Here is a 23762-nt window from a genome sequence, read left to right on the forward strand (position 1 = left end):
AAGAAGACATGCATTTTGTGGAGACTGAATATGTTTCTTGAGTTGACACCAGTTTTATGGACTCCAGATTAACTTGTGGGGGTCACCCCTGACTGGAGGTTGAAAAACAAGGTGGCCTCAGAGTCCATATAGATTGGAAACATTTAGCATTATTGGATTGGTCTAGATATGAAAGTCAAATAAATCATTTTCATTGCCACAACCTTCTGCCAAATGGAAGTAATCAACTGGTGAAACCATTTATATCATCATTTTTAATATGCAGTTTTGACTAGGTCACACAATCTGAATTATATTTTTCCATTCTCGCATCCATTTAATAGACATGTACCAACGTGAAACTCCACCTTGGGTGACAGGGATGCAAGGGTGATTGAGACCAAGTTTTGGTTCCCAGGGAGTTTGCAGCCGGCTCAAGAAACACGCAATGTACACAAACCATTTTTACGGAATCCTCCATTTCAGCCTTTAATTATAATCCTTTCCTCAAATGATACTGTTTTCTTCTTAGGGTCTGACCTGCTTGTATTCTGTGGCAAACCAGGAATATGGCTGAGCAGTTTTACTCCTGCCCCTCCGACTTTAAATGAAGCATCAGTTGAAAAGGGGTTCTATTTCTTAGAAATATCTCCACAGAGGTCTAGAACAAGTTGTCTTTTGTAAGTTTAAGTTTTCAAAATTTACTAAATTATCTAATCTTTCTGAACAAATAATTAAAGCCTCCAGGAAAGACAGATGGTAGGTACTTGAATACTTTAGGAATTAGAGATTAGAGTCCACAGGCCATAGCCTTTCAGATTATGCTGGTTGCCTTTCACACTGTAGTTTTAATACATTTGAAGGATAATAATGGACTATATACTTGCTCATAGGATGGATTACTTTATAGGAGTTATGAAAAGAAGGTAAATAAAAACCAATAATCCTTGGGTGAAGTTTAGGAACAGTTGAATTTTGGGAATGGAAGGAAGACCAGCTCCTAAGATAAACCATGTTTTGTACTCTTCAGAAAATCTAAAAAATATTCTGTCCTAATAATATACCATATGTATTAAAGTAGCTTTTCAAGTATGATTCAAAAACACTCCTCTACATAAAAATCCAATTATTGACTTATAAATTTACAAAATACACAGAAGTTTGCCTTGCTAAAGGCAACAAACATTTGTTTTCTAAGTTTATTGCTTCAACAGCAGTAAATGAGTATCATTCATTCATTCAAGAACCACCTAATTAATACTCACCTCGGATGAGCAGAGTTCTTACTTGGGTCTGCATATCAGAATAACCTGAGAAGATTTAAAAAAATACACTTGCTGGAACACACTCCCAGGAACCCAGACTTACTGGATATTTCCTGGAGTCAGGCATGTTCACATTTTAGAAGCTCCCACAAGCGATTCCAAGTCACTTGGATTTGAACTTCCACTCAGTGCAAAGAGTATCCAGAGTACAATTTTTTAAATACATTCACCTGCTTTATCATTTAGGCTTTTAATTACTCTATGAGTTTGGTAATGTGGAATTTTTTTATCTGAGAAAAACTTGTTTTGAGGAACCTTGTGCTTGTTCACTTTAACTTACTTAATAAATGAGGAAACTAGGGCCCAAACCCAAGTGAGCATGTCTCTGTATCCTACTATAACCATTGTCTGTGAAGCTGTATATGTGGGATGTTAAGTGATAGAAGCACAGATGAATTGAATTGTCCAAAAGAACTCAGTTCTATAGGAAACTGCTGACAGGTGACTTGTACCCCACACTGTGATAAGGGACTGCAAGCAGAAAATATGCTTTTCATCACCAAAATATGATCAGAAAAAATAAGATAAGGAACATCAATCAATAATTATAATAGGATATAATGGGCCAGAATTATAGTATAACAATTTGACAGCATAATAATTTGAAGATAGAATTACAAGCTGATGTAGAAGAAAAAGCAAGCAATATTTGCCACTTACTTATCTATACGACATGAGGCTTATTGTCCCCTTTTCAGTGGGAAGAGAAAGTGATACTGGTTTTGATATATTATTTTCCCTTTCATTACTGGGAGTGACCTCCTGCATCTCAAGATGCAGAGGCGATTGTTAGCTGAACAATCATTAGGGCATGAGTAATGGACTCCAAAGCCACAGACACAAGCTGTGAACTGTTCTTTAAGTCACTTAAGCTTATTCTGCCATGTCTTTGTTATGGCCAGTCTGAATGCTCACACACCAGTTCCCCCCTCCTATAGTATGAGGGCGTGCCCTGTATTTGAACACATGGAGCCTGCGTCAGCCAGCTCTGGCTTTCATTCTGGATTCGACTACTTGTCTTAGGAGTTACCTTGGGTGTTTTACCTCACCTCAGCGAGCCGCAGTTTCCTTTTCTCACAAAATGGGAAGAATAGTGCCTGGTGTTCCGGTCACCAATTCCTAATGTGTATGTGGCAGGGGTGGAAGTTGGTTCCCCACACCTCTGGCATCAGCTGGATGTCCTACGATTCAATTCAATTCTGCCCCTATCTACCCAGACACAGCATCAGATTCCACAGACTGAGAGCTCAGGTCCTATGACAGAGCACCCCCCTCCCACCCCACTTCAGAAGCCAGTTGCAAGCCCAGGTTGTTACCTGTACTTCTGACCAACTAGCTACAAATCAAAGGTTCCCGTAACACCCAACCCTTGGGTTTGATTAATTTATTTGAGTGGCTCACATAACTCAGAGAAACATTTTACTTATTAGATGACCAATTTATTATCAAACTATGTGACTCAGGAACCACCACTTAGAAGAGACGCATAGAGTAAGACATGGGGACCAGGTGCAGCTTCCTTGCCCAGTCAGAGTGCTCCCCTCCCCCCAAATCACACGTTCACCAAGCCTGGAGCTCTCCAAACCCAGTCTTTCTGGGTTCTTCTGCAGGCTTCATTCCATAAGCATGAATGATTAAATCATCGTCCACTGGCAACTGAACTCAGCCGCCGAGGGTTTCAGGAGAGCTGAACCAGGAACCTTCACATCACATGGTGGCTCTCCTGGCAGCCAGCCCCACCCTTAGCTGTCTAAGAGCTTTGTGAAAGTCACCTCATTAACCTAACAGAAGACACCTTTACCTCTCTTATTACAGGAAATTCCAAGAGTTTTAGGAGAGCTGAACCAGGAACCATGCACAAAGACTAAACATATATGAGAAATATGTTTTGGTCATCCAAAGGACCACCGCATATTTCTCATGTGCAATGGCACAATGCCTGATTTACTGTGTTCTTGCAGATTGAATACAATAAAAATTTTCAAGCCAAGTGTGTGACCAATACATATTTAGTAGGAATTTGAACTTTTTATTTTCAATTTTTTATTTTATTTCCTTTTAATCTGAAGACATCATCATTGGTTGATCAGGATGGTGGCCATTGGAGGAACTATGCACTCCAGTGTCATTAACAATCAGATAAAGCAGACCACTTGGTGGCAGTGGGAGACGCTGATGGGTGTGAGGGCTGCCCTAAGAAACTTCCCGTGATACGATGAATTCTATCCTACGGCTGTGCAAAAACAAAGACTATGCATGTGAGCTACCATTTGTGCTATAATTTTTGCCACTTGATATTTTTCCTACTCTTGGGTTTGGCCTGGGAAACAAAAATTGCAGTTAAGGAGTTGCCAAAAAAAAAAACAAGTTTCTTAAGTTTGACACATTTCATTACAGGAAGAAAACCTTTCACATTTACCAAATAGTCTCACTGGAACAATTTTAGTTTCCTAGGATGAGTTCGATGGCAAAAGAAATACGCCATCAGCTACACTGTTTTCTTCACTGAGGCCTGTCATAAAGTAGTAGAGGGGCCGCCTGTCTGACTGCTCAGCTCAGCTGCCTTTGACTGGAGCAGAAAGAGGAATAATGTGGAGAAGGAAGTTGGCTTTGAGGATGCCATTGAAATGATGACCATCAATTGTCCAAATTCTGACAATTTGTAAAAGCAAAACAAAAAGTTTTTCTCAGTATAAGGTAAATCTCTATTTTTAGTTTTGAATTTGATATATAATTTTTTTCAGAACTCTTCAAAACTCACCCAAGATGTCAATATTCTTTTTATTTTTTAACAGAATATGTTCAAATAAACACAGACTGAAGCTCAAAGATGCCAGGGACCATGCTGTTTCATCTCTGCTTATATCTTCTGTACCTAGAACTATAACTAACATCTTGTAATTGCCACTAATATTTATTTACTGTCTAAATAAATGAGGCAAATGATTTCTTTTCTCCAGCAAGCTTATTATAAAGAGTGAGTTTTTATTACCCCAATGCTATAACACAAATGACTGATTTTAAAAGGAAAAATAGCAGTGCCCAATCAAACAACAGATAAAATGGAACTGGCAAGTTCATACATCGTTATGATAGCATATGAAGGTATAATAAATGTGACAACACTTCAACAGAAACTTTTAAAACTATATGCCTTCTGCCCTAGTAAACCCACTTTCATTAATATAGCCTAAAGGATAATCCTAAATTTTGGGGAAAATTTGTTAGTTTTCATGGCCTCATGTTTAAAGAAGTTTTAATTTTATATACAGTTACCATGTTCTTTAGAAACCAACAATGGGAAATTATTTTAGTATGGAATATAATACAACTATTAAAAACAATGTGATTAGAACCCAAGAATGGACTAACAGTTACCAAGGGGAAAGGGACTGGGGACAGTGGGTGGGGAGGGAGGGATAAGGGGGAAAATGGGGCATTACGATTAGCACACATAGTGTGTGTGGGGGGGGACATGGGAAAGGCAGTATATACAGAGAAGACAAGTAATGATTCTATAACATCTTACTATGCTGATGGACAGTGACTCTAATGGGGTATGTGGGGGGCACTTGATAATGGGGGGAGTCTAATAACCATAATGTTCTTCAAGTAATTGTACATTAATGATGTCAAAAAGAAACAATGTGATCACAAACTGTACTATCTTGAAATTTTGAAATTCCATCTTAAATGAGAAGCAGTAACTCAAGCCTCTGATTTCCTTATTAATACAGACAAAAGGGAAATGGACAGGGTGGCAAATATTAGTGTTTGAATTCCTGGACGAGTTTGAGCTGGGTTATTATTCCAAGTTGCAGATCCCAACGTGGGTGAAACTGGCTATCTGAGTAAGGGCTGGACGGACCCCTGCATGGCAAACTACAGAACCAATAAATGTCCGAAGAGTATCCATGGAAGAAAACAGAGTTGGACGAATCCTCAATGAAACGATCAGGATAGAAAGGAGAAAGTTGTATCTCAGGTGAGGTATTAGCCACTTGAGACAAGATAAAACAGTCAGATTACCTGTTGCCTGTCAGGTGGCAGGGGGTGGGATAGTGCAGAAAATAAGCCCATAAGCATCTCTGAAAGTGTTCGTTGGCTGTGAGAGAGTCTAGAGAAATACGTCACTAAGGTCCACTGAAAATACAGCTCCAGGGGATGGACCAAGGAGCAGGCTTTCCCTGCCCTTCCTTATATCCTGTCTCTTTTCACAGCATTTGTTAAGTTGGGCACTATATAAGGCACTGTGTGTGCACTGATAGAGAAGAAGGGAAGGGAAGGGAAGGGGAGGGGAGGGGAGGGGAGGGAGAAGAGGGGAGGGGAAGAGAGGAGAAACTAAACTGGTCCCCTGCCTCATAGAGTTTAATTCTCCTTATAACAGGAACATTACCATTCAAAACTACTGTTTCAAGGAAAGACTTCAGTAAAAGTATTCTAGGAAAATCCCAAGCACAAGCTGATGAGAAGGGAAAAAGAAAACTGGGTTAAGCTAGCAAAGGTTTGGGGGAAATAAACCATATTACAGAAAAAAATATCCCATCAAGTTTATCCGGACATTCAATTTCCAAATGGATAAAGCATGGTGTTACCAATCTGTGGTCTGTTTTCTTACATTATTAATGATTGTTTTTGTGCATAGATCTTGTATTTAATTGGACGGTAAACACATTGTGGATTAGAATCATGTCTTGTACTAAGAATTGGTAGCATAGTATATCTGATTGTGCTAAAATTTTAAACCTGTTGATAATGATGAAGACTGTAAGGGTTGTGTTAATAATCTCTACTTTATAAGCACTTTTCATTTAATTCTTATACATGTTAAGAAATGTTTGTTATCATGGTTACATATGAGGTACAATGAATAACTTTTAATTACTTTCAATAGTACTTTATTTTGCCAGTACTTTCCACTTTAGAGAGTGGTTTTATGTTGTGACTTAATTTTGATAGTTAAGACAATGTCATGATAATTATGAGAAATCTTTTTTTTAAATCAGAATACTCTTTTATTGTTATCAGAGGTCCCATCTGCTAAGGGCAGTAAGTGATAATCCAGGATGGTGGCAGTCTAAAATTGACGTAACGATCCTGTTGAGTTTCTGGGGAGTCACTCCATGGCAGGGTATCAGTGAATGAGAAACAAACTCTATCCCATGTGGACAGCAATATGGACATCAGACACTGGCAGAAGCAGTCTAGTGAGGTGGGTTATGGTAGCTACATTGCCAGTGGAAAATTTGAGAGCTTTGTAGAAAAACATACCCAGAAGCCTATTTCTATGGATGGAGCCATGGTAATAGGGTCAAAGGGAGGGTGACTATTGAATGCTGTGGCCCTCAATCAGTGATGTTCACCACACACTCACCATGGGTACGTGAGAAGCATGGAAATGACAAGCCAGCCTGATTTCAGGTCCCAGGCCCTGGCAGGTTGGCTCAATAATTGGACAGAGATAATCCTAGGGGTGAAGAGCTCCAGATAATTCATCTGAGAGGGGCCAAGGTAAGCAAAGATGGGTGGTAAGCAATCTTATATGACTAATTAATACGTTAAATATAATGCTGATCGAGAGTACAAATATACAAAGGATGTCAAATAAAAATGTTAAACATCTTAGGTTTTATCTATCACTCTCTTTTTCTTTTTCTCCATCCAAAAAATTATTTCATTTTTTTACAATATTCTAATTTGAGAAATTATCCCAACTGAGAAAGGAGGAAATTATTAAAGTCCTTTCTGTATTAAACACTGATGTCTTGCCAAAAATAAATGACCAAGCCAACTTATTCACCTTTTATAATTTATAGCAACAGAAACCTTGTCAATTATATTAGAGAGAATTCCAATATACCTATCAGGACAAACATAACCGGCTTTGTAAGAGCATGCCACGAATGCTGAAGTATAAGCCAGTTGCAAATTGACTGTCACATTCTCGTTGATTCATAAAATGCATGCAGTCTGGGTCAGATAGGCTATATCTATAGGGGAACTAATCACTTCAAGTAGCTGATGGATTTAATGGCTGAGAACATCTTCAATAACTCTTCTTTCAAAAGACAATTTCAGAGATAAAATCTTGCAACTCATTATAGCACTAGGTACTAGAGGACTGTGGTTTTGGGTGATTGGATATGTTTATGGGCCACTGCTTGGTCATCATCTTTAATGATAACACTCCTGCCTCTTAATGTCTCAGCAGTTATTTTTTATGACCTGCTTGGATAATATTCTAATTGTTAATCCTCATTACTCTAGGGCAACATTGCGGATTTTTCTTTTCTTACTGGGAGATCAATCTGGCTCATTTGTGAACACATTTTATGGAAAGAAAAGGTACAGCTGAAACCTGGGAAGACAACAGGACTTGGCATTTGTGAAAGGTGTGAGTGATGAGTATCTGATTCTTCTGCATAATGGTTGTACATCCGTGGGGAGGCTGTTCACCTCTCTGAGGCTCATTTAATCTATTTGAAGTCAGGAGATAGTCCCTGTTCCTCCTCTCTTATGGTGTCATCCTTAACCCATTCTTTCCATGGTTTTTGACATGTACGTTCAACCCGCATTTCATGCTGTGGTCATATAGATCACATGTCATTTCTTCAGAATCAAATCTGGGTTTGTTTCCTGCTGAAACAAAACCCATTTCCTCATTGTTTGGTATTTCTGATTTTAGAGACTATAACTTTATTTCTAGTCCCTTGACTTTTATGAGTGCCACTTGGCCTCACATAATTTGCCATCTCACTTGGCTATACAGCATTCTCTCTCTGAACTCCCCACATATGGGCAAACCCATCAGCTCATATGACAGTCTCTTAATTCCAGATTCAAAACCACTCCTTCCATAACCCAAAGGGAGGTGGATTTGATAATCTTGATATTAAGACAATGGTTATTAAAGTACTTTGTGTATAAAAGACTAGGCCACAGCATGGAGATGAGAGATAATGATCAGTGTGACAACTATTTATTGAGGGCCTCCTGTGTAAAGAGGTTGTGTGCGTGTGTGTGTGTGTGTGTGTGTGCTTTACAAGTTTCAAATAGATTTACCAATAAAGTAGATTATTTGGAAGATAACAAGCCATTACTCCTTCCTTGATACAAGGTAGAGAAATAAGAGAAAAAGCAAATGATGGCTACTGTTATAAGGAATTCAAGCACAGAAGGGGAGCATAGCTTATTTAAAGTCCTTAGCTATATGGTGTCATAACAGGGAAGAGAATTAAATTATCCAGGCCCTTGCTGCAGGGTCTAACCCCTTTGTGAGAGGGAACAGTATGTCCTTAAGGTGTTGTTAGAATGAAAACCACCAGTTGCACAGCTGGTAGCCCAGCAAAACCATGTATTTAACCACATGCTAATCCAGATTGTCCTGCATTTACCTGTGAAGTCAGATTAAAGTCTACATTCCTGGACCTACTTCTTCCCTATTGTTGCTCTATCACAGTTCTTAATCCCACTATAGTTATTATGCCTCCACCAAGTGACTAAAATAAACAAATAAAAATGCTATTGAATATATGACCTAAGGTGCTCTCAAATGAAAGCAACAGACTTGGAGTCCAAGGAGCCCAACCAGTAAAGCCACTTGATACATTCACAGCAGGAAGTCCGAGGAGTTCATCAATAGGACCGTGATCCCAGCCTCTTTCTCTATCTTTGATGTGCTTCCTTGAGCATCAGTTTCCTCCTAAGCCTGGGTCCTAGCATCATCAAATGGTGACCAAACAACTTGGTTTGCTGGAAAAAAAACCCAGTGTGTGCCTTTTACCCAGGAGAATCGTTAATAGCTCTCTGTCACTCCCAGTAGGGTCCCAATTTGATAGGTGATAAGTTATAAGGTCACTTGCCTCATATTTTTGCTGCCAGTTGCAAAAGGGACTACATTGCTTCTCATTTCCAGTGTGAAGAGGAAGGACGCTCTTCTAGAAAAGTGAGAATTAACCCATAGGCCTCCAAAAGATCTCTCATCTATTTGCCCAAATTATGATGTAAAGAATACAATGTTAATTATAAAAAGGAGAACCATTCTGGAGCTGGAATCAAATCCTAAGTTACCTGGGCTACAGTAAAGAGGGATGGGTACCTGGATGGCATTAGAGTTCTCTTAGGAAGAGGAATGGGGAAGGCAGAATGAAGCCACCAGAAGTCGAGTCCTTTATAATGAATTTGATTCTGACTCTTGGTAATTTCTCAAAAAGCTTAATGAAGTCACATGCCGTTGATGACAGTGAGATTAGACAGAACTACAACCAGACTATGAGAGACTTCAATGCAGGGTAAGGCTGGTTATTACTCTTAGAGTTTTCATTCTCAGCAGCTCAGCATTGGGAAGGAAGAGCTGCTTAAGGTGTGTTTGTTGATTGACAAAATGAAGCATGAACTCACGTATGCTTTCACTCAGTCTTTGCTCATTTTATTCCAGGGACATAACAAAGTTAATATGAAAACTTCAAATGAAAAATACTGATGTCCTCTTGCAAACCACTATCAAGATAACCAAAACTTTACCATTCCTACATGGCCTGTGAGCATTCCACAGGTAAAAATGTCATTCCCACTGATCTGTAACTGAGTAGATTCCATTCTCCTTCCACTAAGCCTGTACTTGACTTTAATCATCTGCGTTTCAATTACCTGTGGCAATATGTTTTTAAATTAACATTTCCCTTTGTGGTTCTGTTTTTTGAACTTCTGCATTGATTTAATTGATTCATTTGAATAATACATACTCAATTATTGAATACATATTATTGACCACCCATGGGTTTTGGTAATAATTTTGGCACAAGAGAAACAATGGAAATAGCAGGCAAAGTCTTTGCTTTTAAGAAGTTTATATTCTTCTAGAAAATAGTCATTAAATCAATGGTTATGTAATAGGGGAGAAGGTGATAAGTGCTCTGGGGAAAGAAAAGACTTTCAGGACTAAGCGTGCAGTGGACGGTCGGGGTAGAGGGTGGTCAAGAAAAGGTCACAAAAAGGTGGCTCTTGGCAGTCTGTCTGAAGGAAGCGAAGGAGCAAGCCATACAGATGTAGCAGAACATTTAGAGCACCTGAGGTCCAGGGTCATGATTTATTCATTTATATGTTCCCAGTGCCTAGCACAGTGTGTGCAAGAAGTAAGTCAACAAATGTTTGCTGAGCACATCTATCTCTTATTACAATTGTTCTTCATAGCAGAATATTTAATATTCTGATCCCAATGATTAGATTGATTTCAGTTCTTCAGGACGAAGAGAGAACAAAGAGCCTTCAATCTCTGCTCGTATCCTATACATGACACACATTTTGGGCTTAACCTGACCTCCACTAATAGAAACAAAGTCATAGAAGGCATGCCATTAGCCAACGACGACTTTCTCTGATGATTAATTCAAAGAACTCTAAATACGTATGACCCCATTTTAGTTTCTCTCATGCTGTTTGTCTCCGTGCTTTTGGCCTGAAGGAAGCAGCTACTAATGTGATCATACTGCACCGGCTCCAGGAATGACCAATCGTATGATGTGCCCATTATAGAGTAAGTAATAAATATTGCTGCAGTTGTGTAGTGGCTACATAAATCTGTCTAGAAAATATTTTTCTAAGATGTTCTCAGATTCTCCATATCAAATATATGGAGCTCCACCTCCCCTGAAATCACCCTTTATTGGATGAACAGGCAATCTGAACTATAATGCAAATGTGACCTTCTGGGAAGTGGAGGAGCCAAAAAAAAGATACCATCAGCTGTCCGTGGGAATTTTTGCTTACCCTTCTTTTTTGAATAAAGGAACAAATCTGAGCTATTGTAATAATCAAAATCATCAGTTTCATTGTGTGGGATAGTATTTGCATGAAATACATTTTTCTATAATTTAATTTTCAGTCTTTTTGTGTCCGTATTCTTTGGAAGTCTTTTCTAAAACCATGTAATTGAATTTTGTTTTTGCGGTTGTTGTTCTTTGTGGGCATTGTAGTATCTAGCTTGGCAATCTTTGTATTTTTGAATGGAGCATTTAATCCTCTTAGTTTTAAAATAATTATGTGTATATTTCAATTTCAATTTGCCAACTTCTGCACTTCCTATTTATATGTTTAATGATTCTTTTCTCTCTGTTCTCTTTTGTATTCATTTTTTCTTTATCATTCTGATTTCCCCTTTAGTAGTGTTCTATTTATTTATTTATTAATTAAGGTATTATTGATACCTTTCTTATGGAGGTTTCACATGAAAAAACAATGTGGTTACTACCTTGACCCATATTATCAATTCCCCACCCATACCCCAATGCAGTCACTGTCCATCAGTGTAGTAAGATGCCACAGATCACTATTTGCCTTCTCTGTGCTACACCGTCTTCCCCGTGATCCCTCACACCATGTGTACTAAACATAATACCCCTCAATTCACTTTAGCTTCCATCCCCACCTGTCCTCCTACACCCATTCCCTTTGGTAACCGCTAGTCCCTTCTTGGAGTCTGTGAGTCTACTGCTGTTTTGTTCCTTCAGTTTTGCTTCATTGTTATACTCCACAGATGAGGGAAATCATTTGGCACTTGTCTTTCTCCGCCTGGCTTATTTCACTGAGCATGATACCCTCTAGCTCCATCCATGTTGTTGCAAATGGTAGGATTTGTTTCTTATGGCTGAATAATATTCCATTGTGTATATGTACCACATCTTTACTCATTCATCTACTGATGGACACTTAGGTTGCTTCTGTATCATGGCTATTATAAATAGTGCTGTGACAAACATAGGGGTACATATGTCTTTTTGAATATGAGAAGTTGTATTCTTTGGGTAAATTTCGAGGAGTGGGATTCCCAGGTCAAATGGTATTTCTATTTTTAGTTTATTGAGAAACCTCCATATTGCTTTCCACAATGGTTGAACTAGCTTACATTCCCACCAGCAATGTAGGAGGGTTCCCCTTTCTCCACATCCTAACCAGCATTTGTTGTTCCTAGTTTGATGCTGGCCATCCTAACTGGTGTGAGGTGGTATCTCATTGTGGTTTTAACTTGAATTTCCCTGATGATTAGTGATGTGGAGCATCTTTTCATGTGTGTGTTGGCCATCTGAATTTCTTCTTTGGAGAATTGTCTCTTTATATCCTAGGCCCATTTATCAATAGGGTTATTTGCATTTTGGGTGTTCAGGCATGTGCGTTCTTTATATATTTTGGATGTTAAAACCTTGTAGGGTATATCGTTTACAAATATAATCTCCCATACTGTAGAATTACTTTTTTGTTCTGTTGATGATGTCCTTTGCCGTAAAGAAGCCTTTTAGTTTTATGTAGTCCCATGAGTTCATTTTTGCTTTTGTTTCCCTTGCTGGAGGAGATGCGTTCAGAAAGAAGTTGCTCATGCTTATATTCAGGAGATTTTTGCCTATGTTTTCTTCTAAGAGTTTTATGGTTTCATGACTTACATTCAGGTCTTTGATCCATTTTGAGTTTACTTTTGTGTATGGAGATAGACAATAATCCAGTTTCATTCTCTTGAATGCAGCTGTCCAGTTTTGCCAGCACCAGTTGTTGAAGAGGCTGTCATTTCCACATTGTATGTCCATGGCTCCTTTATCATATACTAATTGACCATATATGGTTGGTTGAGTTTACATCTGGGCTCCCTAGTCTGTTCCATTGGTCTATTGTTCTGTTCTTGTGCCAATACCAAATTTTCTTGATTACTGTGGCTTTGTAGTAGAGCTTGATGTTGGGAGCATAATTCCCCCAGCTTTATTCTTCCTTCTCTGGATTGCTTTGTGGTTCCATATGAATTTTAGAACAATTTTCTCTAGTTTGTTGAAAAATGCTGTTGGTATTTTGATAGAAATTGCATTGAATCTGTAGATTGCTTTAGGCAGGATGGCCATTTTGACAATATTAATTCTTCCTAACCAAGAGCATGGAATGAGTTTCCATTTGTTAGTGTCCTCTTTAACTTTTCTTAAGAGTGTCTTATAGTTGTCAGGGTATAGGTCTTTCGCTTCTTTGGTTAGGTTTATTCCTAGGTATTTTATTCTTTTTGATGCTATTGCGAATGGAATTGTTTTCCTGACTTCTCTTTCTATTGGCTCATTTTTAGTGTATAGGAAAGCCACAGATTTATGTGTATTAATTTTGTATCCTGCAACTGCTGAATTCAGATATTGGATCTAGTGTCAATATTGTTCCATTTTCATTAATCACACAGTTCTCTGAATATTCTTTTATTCTTAGAGATCTTTTTTTCTCTCTGTGCCTCAGCTTCTTTGTATTCCTCTTCTCTAATTTCTATTTCATTTGTTGTTTCCTCCACCATATCTAACCTGCTTTTAAAACCTTCCATTGTATGCTTCATTTCTGATACTGTGTTCCATAATGATTGGATCTCTGACCAGAATTCTTTCTTGAGTTCTTGAATATATTTCTGTACCTCCATGAGCATGTTTATGATTTTTATTTTGAAATCTCTTTCTGCAAGATTACTGAGGTCAGTTTCATTTGACTCTTTCTCTGGGGTATGTATGATTTTGCTTTGAGACAGGTTCCTTTGATGTTTCATATTTGTATGTGGCGCCCTCTAGTGCCCAGAAGCTCTATTTTTGGAGCTGCTCAGCCCCAGGAGCAATGTTGGGGGTCGCAGGGGATTGGTGTTGGTGTCTTGGTGGGGAAAGAGCTGTTTTCTGCTTCGCGACTGCTATGCCTGCCTCCACTGCCAGAACCAGTGGGCCAAGCACACAGGTATAAGCCTCTGTACTTGTGTTTGTAGCTGCTGTTGGTGGGGCTTCCCTCTGGCTAGCCTGTCGCCAAGGCAGGGTTTGCTGGTTTGTGAGCCAGGTGCAGGCTGGCCGGGTGAAAGGTGCAGCAGGCTGCGTATCACGGAAGGGGGCCTTAGATCTGCATAGCCAGCCAGGAGGCTGGAGCGCCTGAAAACCATGAAAGTTCCCTACCTACTGGGCTGAGTGTACCTGTACAATATTATCTACCTTTCCTTTCCTTTCTCCTGAGCAGTAATCTCTGCACAGTCCTTGCCCCTTTAGCAGCCCTCTGCTATTAGGAAGTCTCTCAGACTTCCCGCCTTTCTTTTGTTCCAGAGCAGCCAGATATGGATCCCTGTTTTCCACAAGCGGTTGGAATCTCTGTCTCTCTAAGTATTCTGCCTGTCTTAGCTTTCCAACCCCCCTAATCACCAGAGGACCATGCAATGTAGGTTTGTGTTCCCAGAGCAGGTCTCTAGAGCAAGGCATTCAGCAGTCCCAGGCCTCCACTCCCTCCTGCTCCGTTTCTCTTCCTCCTGCAGGTGAGCTGGAGGAAGGAAGGGCTTGGGCCCCCACAGGCCACGGCTTTGGTATGGTCCCCTGTTCTGTGAAGTCTATTCTTTTCTCCAGGTGTATGCAGTTATATTTTCATATTATATGCCATTTTAGGAGGAGGCCTCTGTCTCACCTCTCACGCCGCCATCTTTAATCCAGCAATCAGTAGTGTTTTAGTTATACACCTTATTTTGAGCATTTTATTGTTGTCTAAGAAATTACAACATGTATAACTAATCTGGCATAATTATTCCCTACTCAACCTACATAAGCTTCAGCACACTTTTTCATTTCTGCCCTTCCATACTTGTATTAATATAGTCATTATCTAAGGTCATTGTACTTATTTTAATCTCACAAATATTGCCATTTACACCATGCATATGTTGTCTTCTTTTACCATCCCTACCCATTTCTCTGCTTTCCTTATTTGGACTAGATGGAAGCCTTGAATCACATTTTCCCAGGCTCTTATGTCAGCAAGTCTGCAATTTAAATTCCGTCATTGGGAGATACTCACGTAGCTTTGGAAGGCATACAAGAGGCAAACACCATTGCTGCACTGGCAGGGCTCTGGGTCTGGTTCAGCGGCACAGATATGTGGTTTTTGGCAGGTGCAAAATGTAAGGGTGCTTTTTTTCCTGTGATTTTATTTTATCTGGTGAAATCTATTTACCCTTAGGAGTGCTTCCGTCTAGAGCATTCCCTTTAAAATATCCTGGGTCTGGTTGAGGAGGACAGACATGTGGTTTTTGGCAGGTACAAGATGTAAGGTGTAGAAGTGGTTTTCAGGCAACTTCCTACAAATCACCCCTTAGTGGGTTCTGTATCACTGAGGAATTTGGCAGTGGTGTCTTACAATTTTGGCCATTAATGTCTTCCTAGCCTCTGAAAAGCACCTTCTTCCATGTTCACTAATCTGGGTCTTCTAAACCTTTAATAGACCTCTATTTCTCTGTATATAAACTATTTCCTTTTTGAAATACCTCAAATGCTTTCTCTTTCCCAATATATCTTGACTCACACAGTATTTACTACAGAAATTTGTTCTATGAAACATACCTTCATATACTGAAATCTGTGACGGGCCATTTGTTTTGGTTAAATATGAAATAATAAACTCAAGACAATAGGTCATAGGATGCTGGCATTCATGAGTAAGAGAGTTGTTAGATTGTCACCTTTACTTACTGGAGATGAAATGCTTATTGTAAGAAGATGTTGGCCCACCAGGCTACTGTTGAAATATACCAATATGGGGGTAAGGGGTAAGGGTATGGAGCCTACAGGGTGAAATTCTAACCCAGATTGCACTGGGGAGTTTCCAGAAAGTAAACAACAACTCAGGGTTTCACCATCTTTTCCTTAAGGCTTAATAAGAGACCCAGAGAGCACCTATGCTGTCCTAACAGAATCTCCTGAGAGTGCCAGTGTTCCCTAGAGTTGGATCCTATGATTCTTCAGTTCACATCTCCCTAGAAGCAAAGGTGAACAAAGGATACTAGTACAAGAGGTCCATTTGGGTGTGACCTTAGGAAACATCAGGAGGGAAATGGAGAACTGAGGCAAGGAAGGAAACACATGTAGTAAAGTGTGTTGCCAAGCAAGTTACTGCTGTGGGTACCTGGAGCTTAAGCTTGCTGAGAAATTCTAGGAGGCAGTGTACAGTTCAGGACTCTCCCTCCCCGCACTGAGGGTCACTGAGGGTTGAGCAGGTTTATGTCATGTCAGAGCGGGTTTCTGACACCAGAAAAAGTTCAGGCAAAAAGATACAGCTGCTGTTAGTTGGAAGTCTGTGAATTAGCACCCTAACGTTACAGTTTAAAACAATGTGGGCAGGATATCCACAGTGTCTGCACGCAGGGTTCAGAATTTAATTGAATGTTCCTTTTATGGATTTTAGGGCATTGTTTGCAGAAAAGGAGGACCTTGAAAATTCTGTGTTTTATATAAATTTCAATGACTGAATACCCCAGTGCTGCAAATCTTATAGACTTCCAGTCCAGCTTCTCTTCCTCTTACTTAAAAACTTTTTAATGTCTTTGAGGTACCTTGTATGAGGCTGAAAATTATTCTTTTCAAGACACCTACACCTTGACACTCCACACCCATAACCAGAGTTACATCCTGTGAACACTCAGTGACATAAGTACATTGTTCATTGAGTTTTATTGACAAATTCACATTCTTTTTCTTTATTCCTTCTTGCAAATCCAACATCCCCTCTGAGATTTCCTCCCAAAATACATCCTTTAGAATTCCCTTTAGTATATATCTGTTAATAAAAGAAAAGAAAAGACATCAATGAATTTTGGGTTATCTGAAAATATCTTTCACTTTCACTTAAAAAAGATACTTTCTCTGTGTGTCTAATTCATTTCATTCTATTAAAAATATCATTTGGTCATCTAATGTATTGCTTTTGAAAAGTTAACTCATTCTAATTGCCAATTTTGATATGCAAACTGTTTTTCCTTCCTCCTTTTTTTTTTTTGGCTTGTTAATATTTTATTTTTGTCTTTTTGTGTTATACAGTTTTCCTGTGGTCTATTTGTGAATAATTATTTAGTTACATATACAGTCACTTATATATTTATTCCTCTTAGAGATTTTTTAATGCTTCTTTTAAATGATGTCTATGATTAGTTCTAGAAAATTCCAAGTCATTATCACTTCATTACCTAACTTCTTCTCTTTGTTGGATAGTTCAGCTAAACTAAATATAGGCTAGCCAGTTTTCACTCTCCATGTATCTTAAACTTTAATATTTTTCCTCTTTAATTTCCCTATGTTAAATTATGAAATTGTATCTCCCAAGCCACTATTCTTCCATTTAGCTTTGCATGATACGTGATCAGATGCACTTGAGTTGTTAAATTTGGTTAGTGTATTTATCATTTCTAAAATTTCTAATTGATATCTTAAAAACCTGCTAAGTTACTTGTTATAGTTTCTTTTATCATTTTCATATATTTTCCAGTTAATTTTTAAAAATTTATTTAAGCATATTAAGCATAGTTACTTTACATTCTTTGTCTGATACTTCCTATACCTGAATTTTTATGGATCTGCATCTTCTAACCACATAATGTTGTTTGTACCAACTTTTGTGGATCTGCATCTTCAAACCGCATAATGATTTGTGGGGATTTTTTTGGGCACTTAATTAAAAAAATGTTTTTAGTGTGCGCTGATTATTTTTTCTTAAAAATTATTGGCAGAGAGTCTTTGATACCTAGAATGACAGTGCCTTTCTTCACAAAGTACGTAAGTTTTCTCTGCCAGTTATAGAGAAGACACAGTATGCAATTACATTAGTAAAAATTTGAGTTAATCACAATGAGGATGTTCTAGACCACTTTGTGTTAATCTGAGTTGTAGACCCATGAGAGTTTGGCTGAAAGTGTAGTCTTTCAGCGGCAAGGTTTCCTTCCTCCTATTCCCTGTTCAGCTTTGTTTAACTAGGAGTTAATTATCTGTGAAGCCCATTTAGGGTGGGGTAAGTGCAAAGGGATGGCAGATGTACTTCTGATTCACTAGTGCTTTAAGTGTGTAGCCTTTTGTGGCCTCAAAATAATGTGTGAAAGTTTCCCAACCTTAAGTAGTTACCAGTTTGACTATGACATGGGCCTTAAGACTATTCTCTTTGATGATAAAGCTGTCAAGCTATTGCTCAATTTGCGGTTACTGGCAAAAAATATTTTAGGTCAAATTTTGGCCATGCATTCTACTTACAATTCTAAGTTCTGGCTTTTTAGATTTTTGTGTCATAATTCTTTACTATGGTATCAATTTTTTAATGCTTTTAAATGTGTTAAAATATGCATTGAGTGTTTGTGTGTGTGTGTGTGTAGCCCATATTTTTTGGTTGTTTTCAGGAGGAAAGTTGATTCAAAAACTTACATCATTATTACCAGAAGTGCAACTTCCACTTCATTGTTTTGGTAACTGGTGAATTTCAAATGTGTTCATCTCCCCAAGTGTGCTGCATATTCATTTCCTCTTACTGCTGTAACAGATGACCACAGACCTGGTGAGGAATCCATTGCTTGCTTTTCACCTTCTATGGGTGCCTATATTCCTTGGACTATGGTTGCATCAATCTGACCAGTGTTTCCACTGTCAAAAATAGCAGGATTTCTTCCCTTTGTAAGACCAAATAATACCTCATGACATATATATATATATACATATATATATATATATATGTCACAGCTAAGAGGAATTTCATATATATATATATGTATGTGTGTGTGTGTGTGTGTGTATGTGTACACAAGATGTTTCCTTATCTTAGCTATTGGGAATAATGCTTCAATGAATATGGGAGTGCAGATATTTCCAGATAGTGATATATATAAAGTATGTACACAAAATCAATGTGTACATGTGTGTATACATTATATATATACACATTACATATATATACACAGATTATATATATGCATGATATGTATAAATTTTATATATATATACATATATATAATTCTATTTAGCCATAAAAAATAAAGAGATCCTATCACTTACTATAACATGGATGAATCTGGAGAACATTATGCTAAGTGAAATAAGCCAGATACAGAAAGACAAGTACTGTATGATGTCAGTTTTATGTGGAAACTTTAAAGTAGAAGTCATAGAACTCGAGAATAGGATGGTAGTTACTAGGAGCTGGAGGTGGGGGAAAATAGAGAGATGCTGTCCAAAGGGTGTAAATTTTCAGTTATAAAATGAATAAGTTCTGGGGATCTAATGTACAGAATGGTGACTACAGCTGATAATATTGTATTTTATACTTGAAATTGGCTAACAGAGTAGATCATTAGTGTTTTCACCACATACACAAAAAATGGTAACTATATGAGGTAATGGATGTATTAGAGTATTTGTGGTGATCACTTAACAACATATACATACATTAAATCATCATGTTGTATACACCCAAAACCAACAAACAAGCAAAACAGTCCATGCCCGCTGCATAGAATATCCTTTTCTTATCTTCTTTGCTGAGCTAATATCCAGGCATCCTTCAGATGTCATTCTTCCAGAACCAAATACCTGAATATCACATTGTGGTAGACTCTTGTTTGGTGCATGTCTTACACCTGGTTGCATGTCCTTCCACCTTGTATTATCACAATCTGCCCCTCCCACTAAACAGCAACTTTCTCTTGAGTATGAAGCGTGACACTTTAGTACATGACAGTGTTATAGGGGATGTTAGAAGATGAGATGTTTTTGTTTTTGTCTTAAAATTGTGTATAGTCCCAAAGCTGAGATTCAAACAGTCCTAATTATCTCACATTTTAAATTCAGTAAATTGGAAGCTTTTTATGAAACCTGTGTCCTAGGGTATGGATAAGTGGGAGGTGCCATTTCAGCAGAATGGACATGCCACCCCCATCAAATTCCCTTCTCTAGTCAGTATATCAAGGGCATTAGCAAAAGGGGAAGATATTAAGTCCCTGCTCTTAAGCCAAAGGAAAGATGCCACAAAGTGGGAGTGATAAAAACAAGCTCCAGTCACCCTGGCTGTGGGACTGGCTGGCACTCGTGCTTAAAAATACCCTGCCACTCATAAATAACCCAGGATTCAACAATGACATATGCAGATATCCTGGTATCCCCATCCTTTATTTCTGCTCAAAACTAAAATGGAAAGCCCTGGGGAGAAAGAATTGGAGGGCTGTCTGCAAGTCATCTTCAGACCCCTCCAAGGCATGCCTTCCAGGAGAGAAGGAAGGAGGGCTTTGAAGCACATGTGCATCTGAAACTTTGAAATCACTGTACTAAGTTTTTATTTAAAGAACACAACAAATCAGACTATATTAATAAATGAAATAGCTTAACAATTATGAAAAGAATCTGAGATATTATTTATAGACCCTCTGCTCTGAACTATTTAGGAAAGAAATATTCACACACATAATTATCAGAGACATAAAACTGTTCATGTTTATACCTCCCAATGACTGAGAGATCACAATATATCAGGAACAGTATTTTGTGAATGAGTTACCTGTTTAATGTAGCTGCACTGAGTTGGGTGGACCTGGAGAGCTGGGCAGTGTGCCAGGCATTTGGTTGATGCTGTGATAGGTGCAAAAGTGAGAAGGGAGCGTCCCCTGGGCAAAGTTCTTAAATGCTCTAGTTTTTTTCCATGCCTATGGAAAGTATATCTGGATCTCACCTTGCAAACAAAATAATCCCAAGATTGAGTCAAGCTGGATCATTTTGTATGCCAGGATCTAAATAAATGGAAATATAATGATCCTTGGTTCCAGACACCAATCATGTGTTTTAATGATTACATACAAAATGTTCTGATGCTGAAGCTCATATAGTTATATATTTGCTAAAATAAAACATTCAGCACTGGGACTGATGTACAAATTATGGCCATTTTAGCAAAGTCTTCAGACAGTAAATCAAGAGGCAGAGCCAACATGGTGGAATGAATAGGACAGTGGGAATCTCCTCCCAAAAACATATATATTTTTGAAAATACAACTAATCCTAAAAGAGAGACCAGAAGACACAGGAAAACAGCCAGACCACATCCACATGTGCGAGAGCCCAGCGCCTGGTGAAAGGGGTAAGATACAAGCTACAGCCCGGCAGGACCTGAGGCCCCTCAGCCCAGCTCCCTGCGGGAACAGAGGAGTCGGAGCTGGAGGGAGACGGAGCCCAGGACTGCTAAACACCCAGCACTAGCCACCCGCACCAGAGCACAGACACAGTGCGTGCGTGCAGGGCTGGAAACTAGGGAAGCAGGACAGTAAGACCTCTGAGCGGGTCCCGAAGCTGATGCCCCTGTGACAAAGAAAAGCGAGTGCTTTTTGAAAGTCTTAAAGGGACAGGGATTTAACAGCTAGACGGAAACAACACAGGTCACAGTCCAGAAGCTGGAAATTCCAGGGAAACCCGGGTGCACTAACCCCCTGGGCAACAGCTCTGAGACCCCTCACGGAGGTAAACAGCCAAACAGCCCCCCCGTCCATTACCCCTCCAGGACACGGACATAGCAGAGAAGCAGCCACTGACTAGCCACATCCTCAGAAAGGGAGTTTCTTCCATACTGGCCTGGCAAGATACAGAGACCCAGCCTACACACAATTGCCCAACACAAGCCATTAGGGGTCGCAGTTGTCCCAGTAAAGAAAGGCCAGGAGCAAGTGGAAGTTTGGCTCTTCCAGCTGACAGTCAATAGCACTTGTCAATATGAAAAGGCAAAAAAATTTGATCCAGACAAGACTAACCCAGACAGCTTCGGCATCTGCTACATCTTCCCCTGAGAAGGAACCTGGGGAGATAGATTTAACCAGTCTTCCTGAAAAAGAATTCAAAACAAAAGTCATAACCATGCTGATGGACTTGCAGAGAAATATGCAAGAACTAAGGAAGGAGAATTCAGAAATAAGACAAGCTCTGGAAGGACTTCAAAACAGAATAGACGAGATGCAAGAGACCATTAATGGATTAGAAAACAGAGAAGCTGATGCAGAGAGAGATAAAAGGATCTCCAGGAATGAAAGAATGCTAAGAGAGCTGAGTGACCAATCGAAACAGAACAATATCTGCATTATAGGGGTACCAGAAGAAGAAGAAGAGAGAAAAAGGGATAGAAAGTGTCTTTGAAGAAATAATTGCTGAAAACTTCACCAAACTAGGGGAAGAAATGGCCTCTCACACCACAGAGGTACACAGAACTCCCATGACAAGGGATCCAAGGAGGGAAACACCAAGACACATAATAATTAAAATGGCAAAGATCAAAGACAAGGACAAAGTATTAGAGGCAGCCAGGGAGAAAAAAAGGTCACCTACAAAGGAAAACCCATCAGGCTATCATCAGACTTCTCAACAGAAACCTTACAGGCCAGAAGAGAATGGCATGATATACTTAATGCAATGAAACAGAAGGGCCTCGAACCAAGACTACTGTATCCAGCACGATTATCATTTAAATATAAAGGAAGGGTTAAACAATTTCCAGACAAGCAAAATCTGAGGGAATTTGCCTCCCAGAAACCACCTCTACAGGGCATCTTACAGGGACTGCTCTAGATGGGAGCACTCCTAAAAAGAGCACACAACAAAACACCCAACATATGAAGAAGGGAGGAGGAGGAATAAGAAGGGAGAGAAATAAAGAATCATCAGACCATGTTTATAATAGCTCAATAAGTGAGTTAAGTTAGACAGTAAGATAGTAAAGAAGCTAACCCTGAACCTTTGGCAACCACAAATTTAAAGCCTGAAATGGCAATAAGTACATACCTTTCAATAATCACCCTAAATGTAAATGGACTGAATGCACCAATCAAAAGACACAGAGTAATAGAATGGATAAAAAAGCAAGATCCATCCATATGCTGCCTACAAGAGACTCAACTCAAACCCAAAGACATGCACAGACTTAAAGTCAAGGGATGGAAAAAGATATTCCATGCAAACAACAGAGAGAAAAAAGCAGGTGTTCCGAGACTAGTATCAGACAAACAGACTTCAAAGTAAAGAAAGTAACAAAAGATAAAGAAGGACATTACATAATGATAAAGGGCTCAGTCCATCAAGAGGATATAATCATTATAAATATATATTCACCCAATACAGGAGCACCAACATATCTGAAACAAATACTAACAGAACTAAAGGAGGAAATAGAATGCAATACAATCATTCTAGGAGACTTCAACACACCACTCACTCCAAAGGACAGATCCACCAGACAGAAAATAAGTAAGGACACAGAGGCACTGAACAACACACTAGAACAGAAGGACCTAATAGACATCTACAGAACTCTACATCCAAAAGCAACAGGATACACATTCTTCTCAAGTGCACATGGAACATTCTCCAGAATAGACCACATACTAGGACACAAAAAGAGCCTCAGTAAATTCCAAAAGATTGAAATCCTACCAACCAACTTTTCATACCACAAAGGCATAAAACTAGAAATAAACTGTACAAAGATGGCAAAAAGGCTCACAAACACATGGAGGCTTAACAACACGCTCCTAAATAATCAATGGATCAATGACCAAATCAAAATGGAGATCCAGCAATATATGGAAACATATGACAACAACAACACAAAGCCCCAATTACTGTGGGATACAGCAAAAGCAGTCTTAAGAGGAAA

The sequence above is a fragment of the Manis pentadactyla genome, chromosome 3, assembly GCF_030020395.1.
Source record: "Manis pentadactyla isolate mManPen7 chromosome 3, mManPen7.hap1, whole genome shotgun sequence".
NCBI classification, from domain to species: Eukaryota; Metazoa; Chordata; class Mammalia; order Pholidota; family Manidae; genus Manis; species Manis pentadactyla.